At 37.6% G+C, this 24,469-nt stretch overlaps 1 long non-coding RNA gene across 1 annotated transcript; it reads right to left on the minus strand.

Moving 5' to 3' along the window:
* Positions 1–8,926: 8,926 nt before the first annotated feature.
* On the minus strand, positions 8,927–24,466 carry LOC144056035 (uncharacterized). The gene is made up of 3 exons (XR_013294977.1): positions 24,061–24,466; positions 20,774–23,347; positions 8,927–9,456 (listed from the first exon to the last, which is right to left on the minus strand). It is a non-coding gene; the product is annotated as an uncharacterized LOC144056035 (long non-coding RNA).
* Positions 24,467–24,469: the final 3 nt, after the last annotated feature.

Here is a 24,469-nt window from a genome sequence, read left to right on the forward strand (position 1 = left end):
TTCTGCAGCAAAACTAACAAACTTATTTGCACGTCAGTCAATGCAAAAACGGGCTGAAAGTCTGCCACACTGCAGGAGTCGTGCTTGGAAGCCAGTGTCTGTGTCTGAGCTCAAAACATTTTTTGCACTCCAGTTCCTTACTGGGTATATAAACAAGCCCAGTATCGAAATGTATTGGACTCAGGACGAAATAGAGACGACACCATTCTTCAGTCGCGCAATGCCTCGAAACCGCTTCCAGCTCATCTGGAGTTTCCTGCACTTCAACGACAACGAGACGGCACACAGTTCAGACGACAAACTATTTAAAATTCGTCCTGTGTTCAATCACGTTGTAAACAAGTTCAAGGAACTGTTTCAACCGGGCAAGAATATTTGTATTGATGAGGGAATGATGAGTTTCCAGGGACGTCTTTCGTTCAAAGTGTACAACCCCCAAAAGCCGGTCAAATATGGGATCAAATCATATATTTTGTGTGACTCCCAAACCGGCTATTGTTTCAATATGCAACCTTATGTTGGCATTAGTTGTTCTCTCCCCGATACAGTGTTCAATTTACTGGATCGTCTGCCAGGAAATGGGTACACACTATTCATGGACAATTTTTATAACTCTATTGCTTTGTGTGAACGTCTCCTGGCAGCGCACACCAATGTTTGTGGAACGCTGAGGAAGAACAGGGGTGAACCCAGTGAGATAACGTGCCTAACCAACACTGGCCTTGGGGTGGGGGGGAAACTGGTAAGGCACAACACAAATGTTTTAATTGTGGCATGGCAGGACAAACGTTTGTTGAGGATGGTGACAACGTTTCACAAAGATGAAATGCGGACAGTGGAGGTGTGGCGGAAGGCACAAAAAAAAAAAGTGCCTTTCGAAAAACCAATTTGTGTTGTGGACTACAATTCCAAGATGAATGGAGTGGACAAGATGGATCAAAACATCTCGTACCACCCATTCACACGGAAAACGTTGAAGTGGCACAAAAAGTTTGTTGCGTATCTGTTCCAAATATGCATGTTCAATGCTTACATATTGTACAAAAAAAAAAATGGGACGAGTCAACCTTTTTTGGAGTTCATCCAGCAGGTGGTGAGAGGGTGGCTGTTGCCACAAGACCAGGAGGAAGTTGGGATGGAAGAGCATGAGGAAGCCAGACAAAGTACCAGGTCACCGTATTTTGATCCTGAAAGCCGACTTGATGGTAACATGGCCAAACACACACTGGAACACATGCCTGCTACTTCCCGGAAAAAAAAGCCAGCAAGAAGGTGTCGGGTCTGCATGCGAAGGGGCATTCGCAGTGAGACAAGGCTGTGGTGCAAATCTTGCAGTGTCCCCTTGCACGCAGGCGAGTGTTACACTGTTTACCACACAAAAGTGAAATTTATGTAGTTCAAACATCCACACAATTGTAAATAATCACACATGCACTGTTGTACACCTTTGTAAATAGTTTGTCAAATTGTTAGTTTTCTATGTAAATAAACTGTTTTTTTTTTGTTATAAAAAAAGACTTTTTCATTGTTGGTGGTACTGTTTTATAGAAGTAAAGCACTATTTAGGTGTTTGTGGCATCATTCATGGACAAAAAGAAGTGTACAATTCACTGAAGTGCATGAAATAACATCGTTTCACAAAAAGCCGTTTTTCTCCACTTTTTGTTTCAAAACAGAGAATTTCGGTGAAAGTTACCATTTTCTATTGTTGATTACTGAAGAACGGAATAAGCTAGAAACAAACTTTTTTTTCTGATGAAAGATGAGAGTCCAATCTTTCATTTGGTAGTATGTGTGTTTCCATAGTCCAAACACAACATTTTCTGTGGACCTTGAAAGATCACTCAAAATGGCTAAATCGGCTGGCAGTGGGGACAACCCGTTTCGGAAAACGTCTGGCAGTGAAAGAGTTAAATGTCAACAGTCTCCAAACATGTATTGATATTTCAGGCTTAGCACTCTCGTTGTTTCGTTCTTGCCTCTCAAAGAGAATGCACCGTGTAATCCATGGCAATGCGACCTCTGAGTTACGTAACTTTACGTGTGGAGTCCCACACGGGTCGGTACTTAGCCCTCTCTTGTTTAACATTTATGTGCTTCTGCCTGGTGATATTATACGTAAATATAACATAAACGTTAACTGTTATGCTGACGATACGCCATTATATTTGCCTCTACAAATAACAAATCCGCACAACTGCTGTAATCTGGAGGCGTGCCTCGCCGACATTAAACAATGGATGTCGTTTAATTTTTTGCTTCTTAACCCAGATAAAACCGAAATGTTGATTGTCGGTACTGCCTGTCATCGGCATCTGTTTATGAATACCCCTTTAAACCTTGATAACTGTATTATTAGCCTAAGTAAGTAAAAAATGTTGGCGTTATATTCGACCCAACTCTGTCGTCTCAAATCCACATTCAAAATATTACTAGAACTGCTTTTTTTCACCTATGTAATATTGCTAAAATTCGTCCTATTTTGTCTGATGTGATGCAGAAATTATAATTCATGCGTTTGTTATGTCTCACCTCGACTACGGTAACGTATTACTCTCTGGTCTTCCCGTGACCAGTCTTAAAAGTCTGCTGTTGGGTGGTGCCTGTTTTGTTGTTAACTCAGCGTCGAATGTGCCAGCGCCACGTTTTTGATTGGATGACTGCCCGAATAAAAGCGAGAATACCCGCAAAGTCCACATTGAGTTAGAGGTCCGCAAAATGGAAATTGAGACGGACAAAATGTACAAAAATACATCCTATTATTATTATTAGCGACCATGCACCAGTCTCCCTTACCTTACAAGTTGATTATACCTTTAAACCACGCCCGACGTTTTAAAATCTCACTGCTAAATGATGCAGAGTTTGACAAAATTATAAGAAGAGAGTGGGCAGACTTTTTGGAAATAAATGACTCTCCAGACTTATCTCCAGCTCTTCTCTGGGAAGCTGGGAAAGCAGTAATTAGAGGTAAAAATTATATCATATTCATCTTATAAAAAGAAACAGGATAAAAAATTTGAAAAATACTTTTTTACAAATTAAAATAATTAAACAAATGACGGATGAGTACGCAATAAACCCAAATAACCAAATATGGACTGACTCACAAAATACAAAAATACAGTTAGACGATATGTTATCTAAAACGACAGAGTTTATAATAAAACAATTGAGATACAACCACTTATAATATAATAACAAATCAGGTAAATGTCTTGCAAACCAACTTTAACGCAATTGGGAAAAATCTCTTATAACGGCTATTAAAAGGGACAACTGGTGAATGCACACAATCACCAGAAGAAATTAATCAGATTTTTTATAACTATTATCGCAACCTATACTCAGAAACTAACAAGCCTAACCCTGAGCACATTGAGGATTCCTCAGTAGCTTAAATATACCTCAGTTAACTACTGAATATAAAGATATGTTAGATGCGCCACTTACTATAAACGAGCTGTACAGTGCTCTAGATAGTATGCCTAATGGCAGAGCACCTGGCCCGGATGGTTATCCGGCTATATTTTTTTAAGCACTTTTGGTTAATGCTTGCTCAATTATTCTTAAGAATAGTAACAGAAATTAAAACTAATGGTTACATACGTCCACACATGAATACAGCAGCAAATAAACGTTTATTAAAGCCCGAAAAAGACCCCACCCTTCCATCAAGTTACCGTCCCGATTTCACTAATTAACACTGATATTAAAATTATCGCTAAGGCCTTTGTATCTAGACTAGAAACGGTAATCTCGACAATCATTCATAGCGACCAAACAGGCTTGCTTTTTTTTTTTTTTTTTTTTTAAAGTTTTTCACTCTACTAATAATATTAGGCTGCGATTGGCTGGCAACCAGTTCAGGGTGTACCCCGCCTACTGCCCGAAGCCAGCTGGGATAGGCTCCAGCACCCCCGCGACCCTAGTGAGGAAAAGCGGCCAAGAAAATGGATGGATGGATAATAATATTAGGATGCTCCTTATTAACATTATTAGCATGTCACAGCGGCATGACAAAAAGGCATTTATTATATCGTTGTATGCAGAAAAAGCCTTCGACAAAGTTAACTGGTCCTTCCTCTTTGCTGTTTTTAATACATTTGGCTTTGGGAAGTCACTTATTCACTGGGTGTCAGTATTATATGATTCTCCTTAAGATAGAGTTACTACTAATGGGATTACATCTCAGAGGTTTATTCTACAGAGGCACAAGACAGGGATGCCCACTGTCCCCTTTATTATTTGCAATATTTATTGAGCCGCTTGCATTAGCTATAAGCCAGGAAAGAAGGATTCAAGAAATTCACATTTCAGGGTAACAGAACACAAAATTAATCTATATGCCGATGATATTTTACTTTATTTAGAAAAGCTTGCTATCTCGTTAGAGGAAGTATTTAACTTAATAACTAAATTCTCACATTTATCAAATTATTCTATTAACTGGACAAAATCTATTACTACTACTACCTATTACAGAAAATTCATGGAACCCTGCAAGTTAGGACCCACAATACTCATTTCCTATAGGTAATTTAAAATACTTAGGCATAAAAACCTCACCTAAATTAACTGATTTAATTAATTTAAACTTTACTCCACTTCTGGATAGCATTTACAGTGACTTGGAGTACTGGAATAATCTTCCCATTTCTCTAATAGGACAAATAGCCACCATTAAAATGAAAGTTTTACCCCAAATAAAACATTTTTTTTTTCAATATTCCATTCAAACCTACGTCTAACTGACTCCAGTTGTTGGACTCGGTCGTTGCAAAATTCTACTTGAATAAAAAAAAGAAGCAAAGATTAGTCTATCTACGCTTCAGAAAAGTAAATCCAAATTTCTTGCACTACTATATAGCTAACCACCTACAATATATCATTCTATGGGCACAACCCAACAGAGATACTAACTGTTGGCTGGAACTAGAACAGAAGGATTGTAATAACCTCAGACTTTTAGATTTACTCTTTGTTACAACATCGATTAAGCGACACAATTGTTTTAAAAACCCAATGATTTCCGCCACCCTGACTGCCTGGTGGAAGGCACTAGAAATGACAAAAGCCCAATTGGAGCCCTGCCAGATTTCTCCCATATGGCATAACCCCGACTTTCAACTTAACAACCAATCGTTTTATTTAGGTGTGTGGGAGCAGAAAGGAATTACACATCTCTACCATCTTTTCTCAGATAATATTTGTATATCATATACATCCTTGCTCCAAAAATACAAAAAAAATAATTTTTTACCTTATCTGCAAGTTAAAAATATGATAAATAAACAAATTCCAACACTTCGGGGTACACTCCAACCACCTGTTTTAGCTAAAGATATTACAAAGCTTTCTCCGACAACAAAAAAAAACTCTCAAAAATGTATTGTTACTTTTGTATACTGATAAAATGTATTTACCCATCTCGAAATGGGAGACAGACTTATTTGTAGCTCCGGAATTTGACTTTTGGATTCTAGTTTGTGAAAACATATTTAAAATTACAAAACATACAAATTTACAACTTATCCAATATAAAATTATTTATAGAACATATAATACTCAATAGATGGTGAAGAAAATGGGACTCTCAGACTCATTTGTCTCCAGTGTTCACAAAACACTGCTGACACTTATTTTCATGCTTTATGGTTATGCACTCCAGTTATGTATTTCTGGACTAAAGTCTTGGAAAAATTTTCTGCTATCTTGGACTGTAGGATACCTTTATCTCTAAACTTGTTTGCTAGGTGACCTAACAACAACTGACTTACCACGTAAACAATTTCAATCTACACTTGTAGCCCTTACTATCGCTAAAAAAACAAATTCTTGATTAACTGGAAAAATAAACAAACTCTGAATATCGACCAATGGTCTAACCTCCTCATAAATCACATTTTGGGGTTGTGGTGGGTGGGAGGCGGGTAGTCATGGGGGGAGCGGAGGCTGTGGGCCGGTGGGGTGTCTGGTGGGCCTGCTGTGTCCCGTTTTGCTATGTTGGGCTTGGGGCGCAGGCTGTGTTGGGGTGGGGGGTGGGGGGGGGGGGGCGCGCTCCTGCCTCCTGGGTTTGCTCTCCGGCCGGTGACCCCTGCGGGGTTGTGCTTGCTCTGTCCTGGCCGACGGCTTCCCTCTTTGGTGGAGATTTTCATGCATGCCAGATCCACCACACCAGCATTTACTGAAATACAAACACAATCTGCATCTTCTTCTGGTCGTTGAATCGGTGGACGCTGATGTCTGTGGATCTCACTCTGCTTCATCTATCCTTCCTTCCTTTCCTCAGTCTTTCCTTTGGTCTCTTGAGGTCTCCCTAATTTGTTGGAATTTAGATGTTTTTGGGGTTGGTGAAAGATTCTGGATGGTAACCCGATGGGTAGTAGGTGATGTCTGGTCGGTGCTGGATGTCACTTTCCTTTCTTTTCTTTGATCCTTCTTCGGGTCTCCTGACAACCTCACGACTCTAGCTGGATTCTGAAGTATTCGGTTTAGGTGAACGGTATGGGATTTTTAATAGGTTTTAGTTTAATTAATGAGTACACACACACATGCACACACATATGCACACACATACTCACGCACATACAAAAAAGAAAAAGAGAGAAAAAAGAGAGCAATGATGATGACATGTCGAATCGGTAAGATTACCGAATGAACAATACTGAGCTCCTTCAGAAAAAAAGGGAAAGAAAGAAAGAAAAATAATCATGCTGCTCGTAATTAATCTGAAGTCTACATAATTCGGGACATAAACGGACTCTATGTACTTGACTAATATCAAGTGACTTCTGTTGTTATCTTTGTACACAACCTGTATGTCTATCTCAAATGAATGATGTGTGTAACTTCTGCAGCCATCTAAGTTTAGCTAATTAGGAAGCTTAATGGATTCAATAACTTTATGATTACGGTAATGTTTGAAATGAGTTCAGAATGATAAATGAAGCATCTGGCTTGTCAATTCTGCAAAAAAAATTATCAAATGCTATCCCAAAAGCTTGGCCTCTTCGACCAAGTCTGCTTCAAGCGCACGGAAGAGCGCACGGAAGACCTGGTTTCACGATGGCTGTTAGGCACCGAGCCGCTGTGCTCCAGCATCCCACGTATTTCTACTCAAGCTGTTTGTCCGCGACGCCCCGCAGTTACGCCCCGCAGCACCCAAACCAACTGACTGCAGCCTCTCACCCACACAAGCACTTCACCACCAACCGGGACTAGTGCCATCCAAGGACCTGCCGCAGTCTCCATGCCGTGCGCCCATCACCATCAGCCAGAGACTCCGGTAGAGCATTCCAGCTGCGCGCGCGCCGACCGCCCTTTATTTTCCCCATCCACCTTTTTCATTGCCTTATCTTAGTTTGTTAGGTTGTATGTTTTCTTTTTATCCTTGATTCGCATTTTAATTCTGTTTCATTAATGGGTTAGGCTGTGACTGATATATGTGTATACTAAATAAATTTGTTGTCTAGAGATTCAATTTCTGCCAAATCATTTGTGGTTTTTGAGTGGATTAGTAATCCTCTTATTAAAACCCCTGGGCGTTATTTGTCCATTTTCTGGCTTTTTTCTGTTTTTCATCAAAGAAAAAGCATTTAAAAAAAATACACTAGGGACCTGACATTTTACCAGGACTGTTAAAAAATGTAGAAGTTCAAATTGGCGCCATGCTGTAATTTATAATTATTACCAAACAGGAGGGAGAGATTCACACGAAGTTGTTGTAATAATGCCCGATTTTGGCTCATTGACTCCCATTATAAATCAGTTTTTGATATGCTGTAAACCTGATGTGTTATGATGCATTTTCCGTGATTACTGATGCAACAAAAATCAACAAAAATCGATTCTGAATTGAATGGCGCACCCAAAAATCGGAATTGAATCAAATTGTGAGACATTCAAAGATTAAGAGGGGTGATCATATGTTGGGTGGAGGGAGTTTGAGTTATGATGCGGGCAGCTGAATTCTGGACCAACTGGAGTTTATGGATTGCCAGGTTCATTTAACCTAGAACATTTAATAAACAGACACAGAAGGAAGACAAGATATATATTATTTTACTGGCCAGGAGAATGAACAGTGAATGCAGATCACAGTCTCCTGCCCATTCCGACACACTCGTCGTTCCTCCTCCTTTTATTGGTTTTACCTATCACATGGACATTACTGCTCTGAGGGGTTTGGGGAAGGACATAGCAGTAATGTGACAATCATTTACAAAAAGTCATTACACAGGCAACATTCCAGACATCCTTTAACACTAAAATTTTCTCAGTCATCCGGCCATTTGTCTTCATTTGAAGCTTTGTGACTGCACATTTCCTGTTTTCTGTTGAAGCTTCGTGACTGCTTATTTCCTGTCTGTTGAAGCTCCATGATTACATTGTGACTGCAGTGACTCCAACTCACACAATTCAAACAGAGGTCACAATGCTGAATAAATTCACAAGGTTGAATAAATGCTTTATAATTAATAAAAGACTGAATATGGGATAATTAAGATACATTATTCTAACAATTCCCCCCTTTTTATCACATATTTGCTCAAATTCTCATATCACCTATCAGTCACTTTTCAGTTAGATTTTCGATAGTAGGATCATTTAAAACATACCAATACCATGTATTTGTTAAATAGGCAAAATATTACCATTGTAGCAATTATTCGGGTTACCCGATTGTCGAACGAGAAATTTAGACGGTACTGAGGGCAGTTGTAATTTCCTCAGCAACCTCTGGGGGGCATTGACTTTGCTTGTTTGTAGGAGCAAAATAAACAATAAAAATCCTATTATCAAGTATTCATAATCTGAAGTTGCTACTTTTGTTAATCATGGAGTTCTTTGCTTTAATAAGAAAATTACTAATCCACTCAGTAAACACAAATGATTCGGCAGAAATTGAATTTCTAGACAATAAATTTATTTAGTAAATACACACATTTATCAGTCACAGCCTAACCCATTAATGAAACGGAATGAAAAATGTGAATCAAAGATAAAAAGAAAACATGCAACCTAACAAACTAAGATAAAAAGGGAATGAAAAAGGTAGATGGGGAATAGAGATGGAAGCGTTTTGACCTGTCAATCCTTTTTTATTTGAATTAAAACGTTGTGCCAGTGGTATATGGTCAGATTGTAATGAAGGCGCATTTACGGACTGGTTCAGGTGCACGGTAGAGGGAGAGACTTGGCGAGCGTCGATCCTTTGTTGAAGAAAACTCCATTGGAGGCGATCTGGGCGGTCGGCGCACACGCAGCTGGAATGCTGCACTGGAGTCTGGCTGATGGTGATGGGTGCACGACTGAGAGGCCGCTGCAAGTTCCGGTTGGTGGTGATGTGCTTGCGCGCTTGAGAGGCCGCAGTCAGATGGTTTGGGTGCTGCAGGGCGTCTCGGGCGCACGGCTGGAGCAGAAATGGGTTGCTGGCGCGCAGCAGCTCTGTGCCTAAAAGCCGTTGTGGAATGATAGATATTATAACATTTTTAATTCTTCATTTCATATATTAACCATCGTTACACATTATTAACATTTTAATTCTTTATATTGACCTTGTCGAGGTTGATTTCGGTATAATCTGACCTTAAGCTGGGACATACTATTTAGTCTAAAAACGTTCCTTCTCAGCGTTTTGTGCGAAAACACATTCAGTCCTTGAACAGAATTTGTCTCGAACACACACCCACCTGACCTTGTTTTCGCCATCTGCTCATGGAAAAGTACCCAGAGATATGTTTTGTCTACAAATAAAAGAGAGGAGGTCTTTTAACTATAAGAAGCCATTCTACATACGGAAGAACTATATTCGACGCTCTGAATTCCACCTGCTTAAGTGATGAATTAGAGGCTGTTTAAATGTCCAGAGATCTCTGTTAGATAAAATAATTTTTGCAAAGGTGTTTTTTCTTACATTAAATCTGTCTTCAAGTTTTGGAACACGCAAAGATGACAAATACTTTTATTCCTCTTTCAAAATGGTGACCCCCGACGCAGAACGACGTTTTACAGTGGTGCGTTCACGGACAGATACAAATCCAGGCCACATTAATCAAGGTAAGTGGACACTTTATCCACGTTTTAGGAATTCTGTCTGTTTGAGAACACTGCGGCTGCTAAATTCGTCTTGCAAAATTATATTGAGGATGGAATTTGTGTAAGAAAAATAGTGATAAATTTTGAAGTCGTTTGGTTGGACGCGAAGTCCCAGACTTCGGATTTTACCACGGTATTTGAAGTATACACTTGTGGTGACGTAGCGCTATTTGCGGAAATGCTGTCACGTTGTACGCGATCGCTTGGAAATCAGTTTGAGAAGCATTTTGTTTTTACAAACGATGGATACGTAGATAATTGATTTAAAGTCTATGTATATGTGTACGCGATCGCTTGGAAATCAGTTTGAGAAGCATTTTGTTTTTACAAATGATGGATACGTAGATAATTGATTTAAAGTCTATGTATATGTGTTTACGTTGGATTGTATGCGATCGCTTGGAAATCAGCTGGAAAAGCATTTTTGTTTTTACAAGCGTTAGATATTTGGATAATTGGTTTGAAGTCCATATATATGTGTTGAAGTTGAGAGGAAGTCAGCTTGAAAAGCATTTTTGTTTTTACAAGCGTTAGATATTTGGATAATTGGTTTGAAGTCCATATATATGTGTTTAAGTTGAGAGGAAGTCAGTTTTTGTAAAAAAACGGTAGATTCTTGGGTAATTAGAAATGATCCTTGAATAAAAGAAAGTCAGCGATAGACACAGCAGGAAGTACGACTGTTGTTATGTAACAAGCTCAATTTATGGAAGTCAGATTGACATAAAACGGATTTAATACGCCGCTTTAAGATTAATCGTTAGGTCTTCGAATAATCGGTTATTAAAATTCTTAGACAAGACTGTTCAGCTGAGGAAAGAACAGTTATCCGGATTTTTATATATTTTGGTATGTCGTAAAAAGCGACATATCATGTCAGTATGTCTGTTCGTATGTGTGTGTATAAAATCTGACGTCACGGTAAATCTTAAAGTGACCGTGATGAGATAGGGTGTTTACTAATTCTGTTATAAGTGAGACGTCACTGCATTTATGAATATTAATACGACTTAACGACAATATAATATAATATAATATAATAAGCTATAAAATATGGGCAGCAATAATTAATAGAAAGTATGGACACTCTATTTGAGCGCTACAAAAATGGTTTGAGCCGAATGCCGCGTCATGAGGCGACATGGAGTTGCGAGCGCATGCGCATTTGCGACCGAGTTTTGTCCAATAAACATATCCGGGGATTGAAAAACGAATAAAATGGATGTACGATTGCGGTGGAATAAATCTTATGGCGCCGTTATAAGCTACGGAAAGTTAATTTTATTGAAGGAGGACGTTGAGGCTTGCGCCGCCGGGCGTTCGATGTGAAATACGAGACATAGAACGCTTGGAGTGGAATAAGAACGACACATAATCGTGTATTTTTGGATAAGATGATGAATAATGCTAGAATACTAGCTTTAGGTATTTTGGTGAAGTTATAACCATTTATATAACTTTAAATAAAGTAATAATGTTGGGGTTACGGTGCGCTTTTATTCTGAAGGACTGGATTATTCCATTTTAATCCTGGAAATATTTATGGTCACTGCAGCGTAGCGCAAAATAGAAATCTCCGCTCTGGAATAAAAGAAATGCTACTTCAACTCAAAATGAAATATGTATCAGAAAATATTATTTTAGGAGGAGATTGGAATATGGTTAAAGATGACTGGCTCGACAGACACCCCAGGAAATATAATTTTACACATCTTAATTCCATGTTATCTGAATCCTTAAATCTAATAAAAATTCAGATAAGAGACAATATTCTTGGTTCAAACCAGATGGTTCAGCAAAATCTAGACTTGATTACTGGTTAGTTAATGATGTCATACTTAATCAAGTCTCAAACTGTGAAATACTACCAGCACCTCTCACTAAACTCTGTTGTGTGATGTTAGAGGTGACACTTCTAGCACAAATCTCCAGAAGAAATGGATACTGGAAAAATTACTCTACATTATTGCGTCATAATGATTTTTGCCAAGGTATTGATAGACTTGTACAAAATGTTCTTGAAGATGAATATTTGGTAACATTTACCCAAAAATGGGAACTTTTGCAGTACAAAATCTGCCAATATTCCATCACTTATAGTAAACAGTTAAAAAAGAAAAATAGAATGGAAGAGGAAGAGGAAGGGGTTATTAAAGACACACTTTCAATTCCCCTGCGCTCTACAATATCCGATAATGAACATGTCAGACTTTTGCACCTACAAGAAAGGTTGGATAAAATATATGAAAGGAAAGCTCGAGGAGCCTATATAAAATCACGCGCAAAGTGGATGGAGGACGGTGAAAAAATACTGCTTACTTTTACAGATTAGAAAAAACAAGACAAGAACGAAAGGCAATAACATCCTTATTGATTAATGGGGAGGAGTGCTCTAATTAAACATCTATTGCAAAAGAAATTGCCATGTTCTATCAAAACTTATACACTTCATCCTACTCATCTCCAAAGGAAGAGAGCCTTCTTAAACATATTAAACAACATATTCCACGAATTGATAAAGACTTTAAAGATGATTGTGAAAGAGACATAGAACTAACTGAACTTGACAATGCAATTAAGTGTCTTAAAATAGACCGTTCTTCAGGCACTTAAATGATCATCTTTTCATAAGCAAGTCCTGATCAGCTGGAAACGTATGTACAACCACAGATGGCTTAACTAATGGTAATTTTTACAAACATTTTTAGGGTGACCAGGATGCAATATTTCACCTTTCCTATTTATAATGGCGGTTGAAATTTTGGCCATTATGTTAAAAAATTCAAAAATGGAAAAATTAACCATTTTTAATGAACAACTTGTGATTAGTCAACTCGCAGACGACACAATATTCCTTAAGAATATGGAACAAATTCCAAAAGTACTAAAATTTGTTGACACCATCTCTGAAGCATCTTTGACACTTAATCGCACTAAATGTGAACTTATGACAATACATTATTGCAACCTCACAGAAGCAAATAGTATCCTGATTAAATCTTGTGTGAAATACCTGGGTATTAACCTAAGTAAAGATACTGCTGCAAGTGAATCATTAATTATACAACAAAAATTAATCAATGTAAACTCAAATTGAATTCTTGGCTACAACGAGATCTATCCATTTTTAGAAGAACATATGTTGTGGTTTTGATTAGTGTCCATTTTGATTGCAATATTGACCAGCACCCTTCTCTATTCACCAGGGCAGTGTGAGAGGGTTGGGCAAAACTGCTAGAGAGCAGGGCTCGTTCTGCACACCTGCATCAGCTTCTTAAGCCGGCTCCAAACGCTCCACCTGTGCCCGACGATTTTTGCCCCAAGATCAATCAACCCTGCTTTCCAGTTGCTCGCCAGCATGTTTCTCGAGTTGAGATTTATGTTTATTTTTCCCTTGTTGTGATTTTGTGTTTTTGACTTTTTGCAAGAAGAGTTTTTTCCCTGAGAAGGTGATTTTTTTGTTTGTGTTTAATAAACATTTGTTTAGCATTCTGCATCTGGGTCCTTGCTGTTGACCACGCCGTCACAACATATCTAACTAAAATGGAATCTTTAGCAAGGTGCATTTATCCAGCATATTCTATGACTATACCAGACAAATCAATAAAAGCAATAAACCAAATACATTTTTATTTTGTTTGGAAAAATAAAGTCCACTATATGAAAAAATCTAAAATTGTAAAAGAATAAAAGAAGGTGGACTTCAAGCAAATGATTTTGAATGTTTAAATGCTGTAATTAAAGTTAAATGGTTAAGATCTTTCCTAATAGAAAACAATAGCATCTGGTTCTGTATGTCCAAAGGTGTTTTTGAAAAAATGGGAGGTGTTGAATTTGTCTGTGGGTGTTATTTTAATGTTGGTAAACTGCCAGTTAAATTATCATCTTTTCATAAGCAAGTCCTGATCAGCTGGAAACGTATGTACAACCACAATTTTACACCACATCAATCCCCAATATGGAATAACACATATGTTTTTTGCAATAGAAAATCAATCTTCTTGCAGTGCTGGATGGCTAAAGAAGTGTGGTCACTATGCCACCTAATGGATGATAAGGGTAACTGGCTTTCATTTTTGTGCTCTTTACAATATTACATGTCAAAGATCAGAATATAAAAATATTTTTAAAGCAATTTCTCAAGCTGTTAAGCAACAGATTGAGAACATGGATATGGAGAATTTGCCAGCCCCAAGCTTCTCAATATTCAATGTGTTTCTCAAACACTAAGAAAATGTTTAAACACTCAATTATTTCTTATAATACCAAATAAACACTCAATCGTCCAAAAATTCTCTGAAACAGAAGTTAATAAGATTAGAACTGAATATTTGAAACTCCCTGTCAATCCTAAAACGTAAGAAACACACTTTAAGATCTTGAATGATATTTATACATCCAGTGAACTGCTTAGAAAAAGGTTTAATATTGAACAAAATGTTTGTATTTTTTGTGAGAAAGATACTGAAACTACAGAACATCTGTTTTACCAAAGGGTTTACACAAAAACCTTCTGGCACGATCTCTGATCTCTGTCTTCAAAAATCCAGCTACAGGACACTTTGGAATGGGATAACATTCTGTTTGTTTTTTCCCCCTGATGTTTCTGAAAGTAAGATTGTGATAAATAATATCTTATTGCTGGCAAAGTATTTTATTCACACATGTAAATGGCACAAGGTTAAGCCTATATTCACAGCCTTCACGAGACAGATGCAAGATGTAAACTATGTAAAGTCGTTAAAATATATGACATGTAAAAATGCTCTATTCCTGATGCGAAAACATGAAGAGTTACAACTGTTTGATGACCTCTGATGTATATATCGCGCGCGTGTGTGTGTGTATGAGAAGTGGTGATGATTGTGCTACTGTTTGGTACCACACATTTCTTTTTGATTTGTGTTTAATGCCAAAATGTTTGTTGAATTTTATAATTAATTATTTTTTTTTTAACACACAAAAAACAAGGCTGGGTCCTTCAAAGGTCGTATTTATTGGCTGCATGACGTCACTTCTGGTGCGACTCGACAGCAAGCATGGACTTTTTGTTGCTTTCTTTATTAATTCAAACTCCAACCTCCAACTCAAACTGAGCACACAAACCAAAACGGTGCTGACAAAACAAGACAAAAGAAAAAAGAAAACATACAAAACAAAACAAAAACAAAAAACACCCAAAAGGTCTAATCAACACAGTAAATGTTTTAAGTTATTAAATTCCGACAAGGCTTGTGTCGTACAACCATTCATATGTAAGTCAGTGCGTGCTGTAGAGTCTCGTCAGGAGTGACGTCATACAGCCGACAAATTTGGCCTTCGGACTGGAGGACCCAGCCTTGTGAATTTGGACACAACTTTTATTATTATTATTATTATTATTAAGCAGCTATACACAAGCAAATAAGGCACACGTGTCATCAAATGACAAATTACTTGACAAAGATCGTGCAAAAGTATTCTAACAATATACTGTAATTAAACTTATAAATTAAAAGGAAAACAAAAAAATTAAAGAAAGAAACAACAGTAATTATGGTTGTAAGAGGACTATAACAAATCAAATCTTTCCAATAAAGAAACTAAATGAGGGGCTTTACTATCCATAACCAATTTCAAAGACTTACAAAATAATAGAAAGTCATTTTTCCAGTGTAGAAAACACGGTTTTGTTTTAAAATATCTGCATTTATGAATAAAAAATGTCCCTAAAAGCAACAAAAAATGCAAAACAAATTCTAATTTATTGTCTTCCTGAAATACACCAAACAAAATAGACTCTTCTGTCAGGGGGAAATCAATGTTTTTCGATCGTAGCCAATCTTTAAATTAGTCCAGAAGGAATGTACTACATTGCAGTGAAAAAAAAAAAACATGGTTCAAGTTTTCTACAACACACTATTTACATCCAAATCAAACCTCAGTCTTAATATCTCCTTTTTCGGGTAAATTTCATTCCAAATTTTGAATTGGACCTCTTTTGCTTTGGGAGATACCGGAAATAATATATAAATATTTCTTATGTTTTTAATCTTGTCAATTTCAAATTGTTTTAAAATAAATGACCTCCTAATTGGATTAGGATAATATTAATCTAAGAGCACTTTCTTGATAACCTTGTTATTACACTTATAACCACAAAAATCCAGTCCCCCAATGCACAATTGTCTCAAACTTTGATTAACTTTAGAATATCAAATATCTTCTTTCACCATCGCCCTTAAAGAGATCGGAATTGCTTTTATTATTTTTTGTGTATTCTGTTAAACTACATTGTATATGGTATCTAGCATTAAATTCCCAGTATTCCTTATTTTTAATTTCCTTTCTTGTGGATTCTAATACTAAATCAATAAAACAATGATCTGATGGGGGAGCTTTCGAGATCTTAGATTGTGAAGTATTGTTTAAAATATTATCACTCACTAACCAATAGTCAATTCTGTACTTGCAATCTTGATTTAAACCATGAGTAACTCATAATCCCTTGGTTGAAGCTTCGCCATACATCCGTTAAACCATTTTCTGTCATAAAATTGTAAACAACGTAATTTTCTTGAGATTTCTCCAACGTTGGAGGCATCCTATCCATTCACTCATTTGGAGTCATGTTCCAGTCCCCTTCCAATAAAACATAGTCAGCAGGGTATAAAACTTTCAATTCAGAGATCTCAGTGACCTTTTCCAAAAGTTTCCGGTTCTGACAATCATTATTATATCTGTAAATATTTGTCAAAACAAAAAATAAACTCTCCACTTTTAACACCACCGTTAACCAGTGGCCCCCTTCATCTGCTTTATGCGTAACAACAAATAGCCACCACCTCCTGACCTGTTTGAGTCGTGGCCGAATAATATTTGGTCTCCCTATTGATTGTTCCCAAAAGATTTGTCCCCCTTTGTAGAATGAGTCTCCTGTAAAGAGAAGATACATTATTTTTGAAAAACCAATGGGGGGAAAATATTTTTTTTCTCATGGAAGTAACATCCGGTGGAGTGGCTATTTGTTTTAATAGATTTCTTGGCGAAATTGTTGCTTCTAAAATAGATAAAGACGGTCATTGGATAGTTGTGGTTATTAACCTAGAAAGAGTATTTTAAATTTTGGTAAATGTCTATGGATATAACAATGCTGGTACAAATAGCATGTTACGGGAATCTATTTCTGAAAATATTGCTGAATTTAAGAGTGTTTTTGGTAAAGAATTTATTTTAATTGGTAGGGATTTTAATTTGGCACCAGATGAGAGGGTAGATAGATGTCCGTCTATATATAATGATCATCATTATAATATCATACTAAAGGATTTTATGGATAGGAATTATTTAACGGACATTTGGAGAGAATTAAATCCAAATAGTAAACCATTTTTTGGGATAAAAACTGATGAGCGTTGAAGATCCAGAATAGACTTTTGGCTAGTGTCTCCTGAAGTGTTGGACATGGTAAAAAGTGTGTCAATATCTGCTGCCCCTCTGATGGACCATTGTGTTATTGATATTACTTTGAAAGCGGGAAGTAATTCAACATTCAAGAAAGGTTATTGGAAATTAGCTATTAAAAACAGCCCTGATATTGAGCCTTTAAATGTATTGGGTAATCATCTGACAATAACTCAATTAGCTGATGATACAACAATATTTGTGAAAAAAGCAGATCACATTCCTTTGGTAATTAAAAAGAAAGTTTTTCTAAAGCATCTGGTTTATATTAAAAAAAAAAGTGAGTTGATGTCAATACAAGATGATCACCCACCGGATTTATATGGAATTCCAGTGAAAGATGAGGTGAAACATTTAGGTGTGACCATAATAAAAAACTATAAAACCAGAGAAAACTTGAATGCTGTACCAGTGTTAGAAAAAAGCAAATCTATTTTTAATTCCCGGTTACAAAAAGATCTGTCAATTTTCGGACAATTTTGTTAGTCAAAATTCTGATTCTCTCAAGATTTATATACACAGCCTTTTCTTTATACATTTCGGATCCTTTAAACAAATCAAACACATTTTTATTTCATTTGGGAAAAACATCACTATTTGATAAAAGGGGATGTAGTGAAACCATTTGAAGAAGGTGGGCTGAATGTGATTGATTATGAAGTAATGAATGTTATGATAAAACTCAAAACAAAACAGTTGCAACAGTGTTTAAAAGGGGGTATGGATAATTTTTGGTTTTATATTCCCTTGAAATTATTTAAAGAATGTAGTGGTATAATTTTTTTGTTAAGGTGTGATTTTCGTGTTACTAAGTTGCCAGTTAAACTATCAAAATTTCCTCAGCAGGTTTTTGTGTGTTGGAAACGGATTTAGAATCATTACTTTACTCGTTCCTATCTGGAATAATAGATGTGTTCTAGTGAAAAGAAAATCTTTGTTTTATCATGATTGGGTAGAGAAAGGTATTTGGTCGATCTTGCACTTAAATCTAAGAATTTCTTAGATTTGAGGATTTTGTAACTAAATTTGATTTAAGATGTACGAAACGATAATATTCAGGGTTATACACGCTATACCACAAGCTATGGTCAAGATAGTGGGAGGAATGTTACTTTATGACCTAAAAACACCTACAATTCCATCACTCTTTATTGACCAGGTTAATCTCATAGATAAAAGATGTACTAATAAATTTTTACGGGGTAGCCTTTAATCCGAGATATTTTCATTGCCTATAAAAAGGAAACATTTATTAAAAGAATATACTCAAGAAATGAGTGTTAGAATTAGAACCTGGTACCTTACTCTACCATTATCACCAAAGGCTAAAGAAACACATTTTAACTCTTTTACTGCCAAAGACGTTAAATGACGTTCTGCAAAAACCTACGGAGGAGCGCCAAAGACGTTAAAAGACGTCCTCCCATTTTTTATTTATTTTTTTTGAAACGGGTGCTGGGAAGGCTTGCGGAGCTGTCCTGAAAGTTTCAAGCAGGTCTTGTGAGCCTAATGACTATTTTTGGCCCCTAGAGGGCAGCGATGACTCTCTTTTGACAAGATCGGGTGGGCGTCAGTAGAGGCGGAGCTAGAGCGTCGAGCAGGAGATCAGAATGGAAAACAAAGGAAAAATGGCGGCCGGTCGCGAGGAGCTCACGCCCGAGCCGTTTTTTTTTTTCAAAGACCAAAAGCATCGCTAAAAGAGCACATTGTTGACGACGATGATCATCATCGATGATGTAGATGAGGGTGGTGACTCCGTGGTTGGGAAGCATTGACGTGGCAGTAGGAAGACGTTAGATGGAGCTAGATGGAGGAGGGAACGGGCAATGGCGAGCGTTTGCAAGCAGCTCTACACTTACAAGACAAAAGGCATCGACCAACGCTAAAAGAGTACATTGATGACGACGATGGTCATCATCGATGATGATGAAGGTGAATCCGAGCTTGACGGCGAAATTGGAACCGCTGACGCGGCGGCTATGACGGTGTCGTAACTCGGAGCACAACCGAGCACGCACAGGCGGACGTTCGATCGGACGACGGAGAGTGCCCCGAATCCAATGCATATTCATCGGAGGAAGTGTGTACAGTCTGCTACTTGCTTTTTATTCCCCGGAAAAAAGGCCGTCAAGAAAGTGTAACGTTTGCACACAAAACGGACCAATGCGAAAGTGAAAGTAAATTGTGTGCGAGTCCTGGCGTCTCCTTGCACGCAGGAGAGCGTTACAAAAAGAAAAACTGTATTTGAAACATCCACATAATTGTAAATAGTACCACAGTTGCACACATTTGTAAATAGTTTGCGAAATTGTTTTGTCAAATTGTTACACTGTTGAAAGGAAATAAACATATTTTGCAGTCAAAAAACACTTTTTCATTGTTGGTGAAAGCGTTTTACAGAAGTAAAGCACTATTTAGGTGTTTGTGGCATCATTCATGGACAAAAAGAAGTGTACAATTCACTAGAGTGCATGAAATAACATCGTTTCACAAAAAGCTCTTTTTCTCCGTTTTTTGTTTCAAAACAGAGAATTTCGGTGAAAGTAACCATTTTCTATTGTTGATTACTGAAGAACGGAATAAGGTAGAAACAAACTGAACAAATCTGCTGTGCTTTTTGTGGCTGTGATAAGGAGACTTTGGATCATTTGTTTTTTTAATGTGTGTACACAGAGACATTTTGGGGAGCATTTCAGCGCTGGATTTCGGAGGACAATGATTCACTAACACTGGATTTCAAGAATATTAGGTTTGGGATTGTAACACTAACAAACAACAACATATAGGGCATTTCCATTTCAAATAAAGGACAGAAAGGGCAATGGAAACAAAAAATCACAAATACAGTCTTTCAATAAATGATGCTGCATTCTTGGCATTAATAAGTAACAGTGAATTATTGTAAGATTTAAATTGCTTTTTCCAATGAGCAATATTTGGTTTTGTTCTAAAGAAACGACATTTGTGTATATATTGTTTACCTAGTAAAATAATATTGTTCATGCAAAAATCTAAATTATTATTAAAAAATAGCCATATTTAACATCAGTGATGGTAAGATTACCTATCTGTATTTCTCTAGAACAAATCCAATGTTGAAAGTCAAGCCATTTTTTTTAACATACAAGAAATAAAATCGTGACTTGAATGTGTTCAGTTTTCGTGACAACAACATGAGATGAGCTAGCTAGCACCGGATTACAAGCTATGATCGTACAATAAATCTTACCTTCATACTAAAACTTCTTTCTTTCTGCCCATTTTGAGCGCTCTGCATGTCAACCAACGTGAGCTATATTTTATAGCTATATAATATAGCTTAAAAGCTGTTCCACACGGTGTTTGTATATTGAACCATGTTGAAATTTCCACGCCTGGGACGTCCTCTTCTTCCAAAATGACGAGTAAACTGGTGGGGCTACTCTGTTTGGAATTTCGGACTTGTGCATACAGTATTAATGATTAAAACGTGGCGTCATTTGAGTTCAACCCACTGTCGTTCGCTCAACCAATGAGGTTGGGCTTTAGCCCGCCCAAATCCTCCAGAGCCCTACCTCTTCTTTTACGAGTACAAATCACGGTGCTCTACAAGTACAATCAGTTTTGCACCATCTGTAGCGAGAGATTTGGTGCAAAAGTCACGTGACTGGACAGCAGCAGAAAAACCACTTGTGACTCCTAGTGGCGACTTCTTTTGACTACAAGTTGTCATTTCTACAGGTACAAATCATGACTTTTACAGGTACAAATTTGTTTTTACAGATACAATTTTTTTTACAGGCACAAATCACGACTTTTACAGATACAAATTTATACTTTTTTCTACGGGTACAATTTTTTTTTACAAGTTACTTTTGCACCATATTTACCTCCATAGAACTTCCACAACCTTGCCTGATACCCCGCTCAATATTAAATATTTTACAAGTGGCCGGGCGCCGCGGATAGTTGATCTTAATGAGCCTTAACTTTTCCTTTTCCCCATTCACTTTCAATGGTAGTGCTTATTCCAATACCGATGCCACTGGCGTGCACAGGTAGACCCCTATAGGCGGTGGGCCGAGGGCCGATTTCGTGCATTTGAACGATCCCCAACGAGGGTAGACTTCATTTTTTGTTAACATCAGCTTCATTTATCAACAAATGAAACAAAAAATTTTGGCACTCTTAACTCTTCCACATTTTGCATTGATCGGTAACTTTTTGTGGGTTAACGGCTCCGACGAACTGAGCGGGCAGCTATGCCCGGGGTCCGTCATACATGACGTAGTTGTGGTTATTGTCCAATAGCATGCTTAAAAATGCGCCCTCTTGGTTTGTTTTTCCGGGGTTTAGATAGCGCCTCGACAACCTGTAATGTTTAAGCGCTGTCGTAGTTTATACCTTATGTCTAAATATTACACACACATCGACACAATTTATTGCTAAAATAACACTTTTGTACACCAGTCACTTTCAGAAAGGTAAAATGCGTCAACGTCGTTGAAGTTCGTCTTTAAACTTGACCTTATTGTCACTTCTTTTGAAAAGTCATGCCTTCTTAAAATGTAAGGCTTCTCTAACATTGTCTAAATGTCATTGCGAACTTTGCACGTAATAAATATGACATACTTCCCACATTTGATCACCAAAGTGTTGTTTCTTTCCTCTTGAACAAACAAGGAAAAAAATAATTCCTAATAGTCTGCGTGTCACAAAAAATGAGCAACACAATTACACGCCCACATTTGTTGAAACTGTTTTCTAGCCAACAACACAGAAATGGACTGTTGTATAAATTCGGTGTTTCTGTGGACAGACCAATTGGTACAAGTAGCAGAAGAGGCTTTGCATAACCTTAAAAACAAAGTTTGTTACATGTTAGGTGGATAGCTTATGTTTGCCTAGTGACTGAAAATGAAAAGCTATCACAGAAACTGCTACATGCACTTTGCCAACATCCAAACATAAAATGAGCTCATAGAAGAAGGAAAAAAAGCACGTATTTCAGATAAAGTCCTTGCATACGCACATTTGGTTTACCAACTATCAGGCTGCAGTCCACAGAAGCAGCCTTGAATGTAAGCCTGTTCCTGCCCCTGAGAAGATCAACGGATAGAATCGAATAAAATGTAATAGCCTTTATTGTCATCTTAACATTAAGATACGAGATTGTGTTGCTCCCTCATGCAAAATTAAAACAATTATCAACACACAGTATGAAATAAATAATAGTATATACAGATTAATAGGGTAAATTACAAAAATTACACATTGTGATAATAAAGTACCCAGTAGTGTAAAGTGCATAATAAAAAAATGTCATTTAAATAATCAAGATGAGTACAAGTTGAACAGCTCTTTGATAAAAACTGTTTCTGAATCTATTTGTTCTTGATTTTAGTGACCCGTAACGCCTGCCCGAGGGTAACAGGTCAAAGAGATAGTGACCTAGGTGAAAAGAGTCCTTAATAATGTCCTGAGCTCTACTGAGGCAGTGGGAGTGACAGATATTCAGACAAAAGGGCAGAGAGCAGCCGATGATCTTCTCTGCTGTCCTTATATATTCTCTGCAACGTATTCCTCTCCGCCTCAGTACAGCTGGGGTACCACACTGAGGTCAGCAGACTACGCAGGAGCAGTAGAAGGGGTGTTGAGGTTCTCCCTCCTGAGAACCCTCAGGAAGTGGAGCCGCTGCTGGGCCTTCTTTACCATTGGCGCAGTGTTCGTATTCCGGGACAGGTCTGCTGCGATTTGTGGAATGAATGGACTGGATGATCACTCCCTCCAGCTCCAGAGACAATACTCAAGCTGGTGCATCGCTCTTGTAAGAAAACAAACTATGTTAAGGGGAGATGCACCTGCAAACTGAATCAGCTGCCATGTACAAACTTGTGCCAATGCACCATCCATGGCAATAGGTCATTTGAAGATGACTAACTCAAGTTGTTGTTCATTTAATATAATTAGTAGTTAGTTCATTGATATGCTACTAAGATGGATAAAATACAAAAGGGTGTGTACCATTGGACAATTATTTATGTCCAACAAAGTTCCATGGTAGTTTTTTCATTTTGCTGAGCGACCACAAAGGATCATATTTTTAGATCATATACATTCCTCCCATGATCTCTCCCTCTATGGCCATTTACATATCTGTGAGATAAATAAAATATCCTTAATAAACTAAACCGTAACGTCAACTTGTCACCGTGAGTGCGTGGTTTACTTCACTGTCTGAAGCTGCATGGCCATCTGCCACTTAAACCCACATAACTTCCACCAACTTTTGTTTTTTGTTTTCCCTCCCACAGCATGTGTGATGAATAGCGTAATATTAATTCGGGATGAACATTCAGCGACAAAGAAATATAGCTTAGGTCTCGAGCTTCACAAGTGCTTGAGCAAGACTTGTAAACAACATATTTGCTAACATACATGCTAACAGTTGACGCGTTTACTCGTCATTTACATCGCCAAACTTTATACAACATATAAATAGCATCGCTAGTGTTTCCCACAAATATTTATACTCACCTGTAAATGTAGAAAATGCGCCTTTCGCACATATATTGCGTAATGTTTCGTCGTGTAGCGTGACCACGCACAGCTCAGCTGTTGTCGTGACCAACAGCTGTTGCATATCGACGTCTGGGATAGGCTGAATAACATCACGTGATTTGTAGCGTTGCGTGCTATTGGTTCAACTGACACAGTAGTCTGCAGCGTTGCCTGCACGTTTAATGAAATTTACGACTTGATTTTGGGGAAAATGTGCAATAATTACGAGTGCCAACAAACAAAATCTGATTCAGAAAAAAAAAAACTTCAAAAAATAAACAATCCAGGTCTTCGTCTTCCCTCACCATGGATGATTGGCCTATAGAGGAGCTAGGAACGTTGCAATTAGAGATCTACCCTCGGGTGGCCAATGCTGACAAGGTTG

Source organism: Vanacampus margaritifer, chromosome 8 (assembly GCF_051991255.1).
Source record: "Vanacampus margaritifer isolate UIUO_Vmar chromosome 8, RoL_Vmar_1.0, whole genome shotgun sequence".
Taxonomy (NCBI): Eukaryota; Metazoa; Chordata; class Actinopteri; order Syngnathiformes; family Syngnathidae; genus Vanacampus; species Vanacampus margaritifer.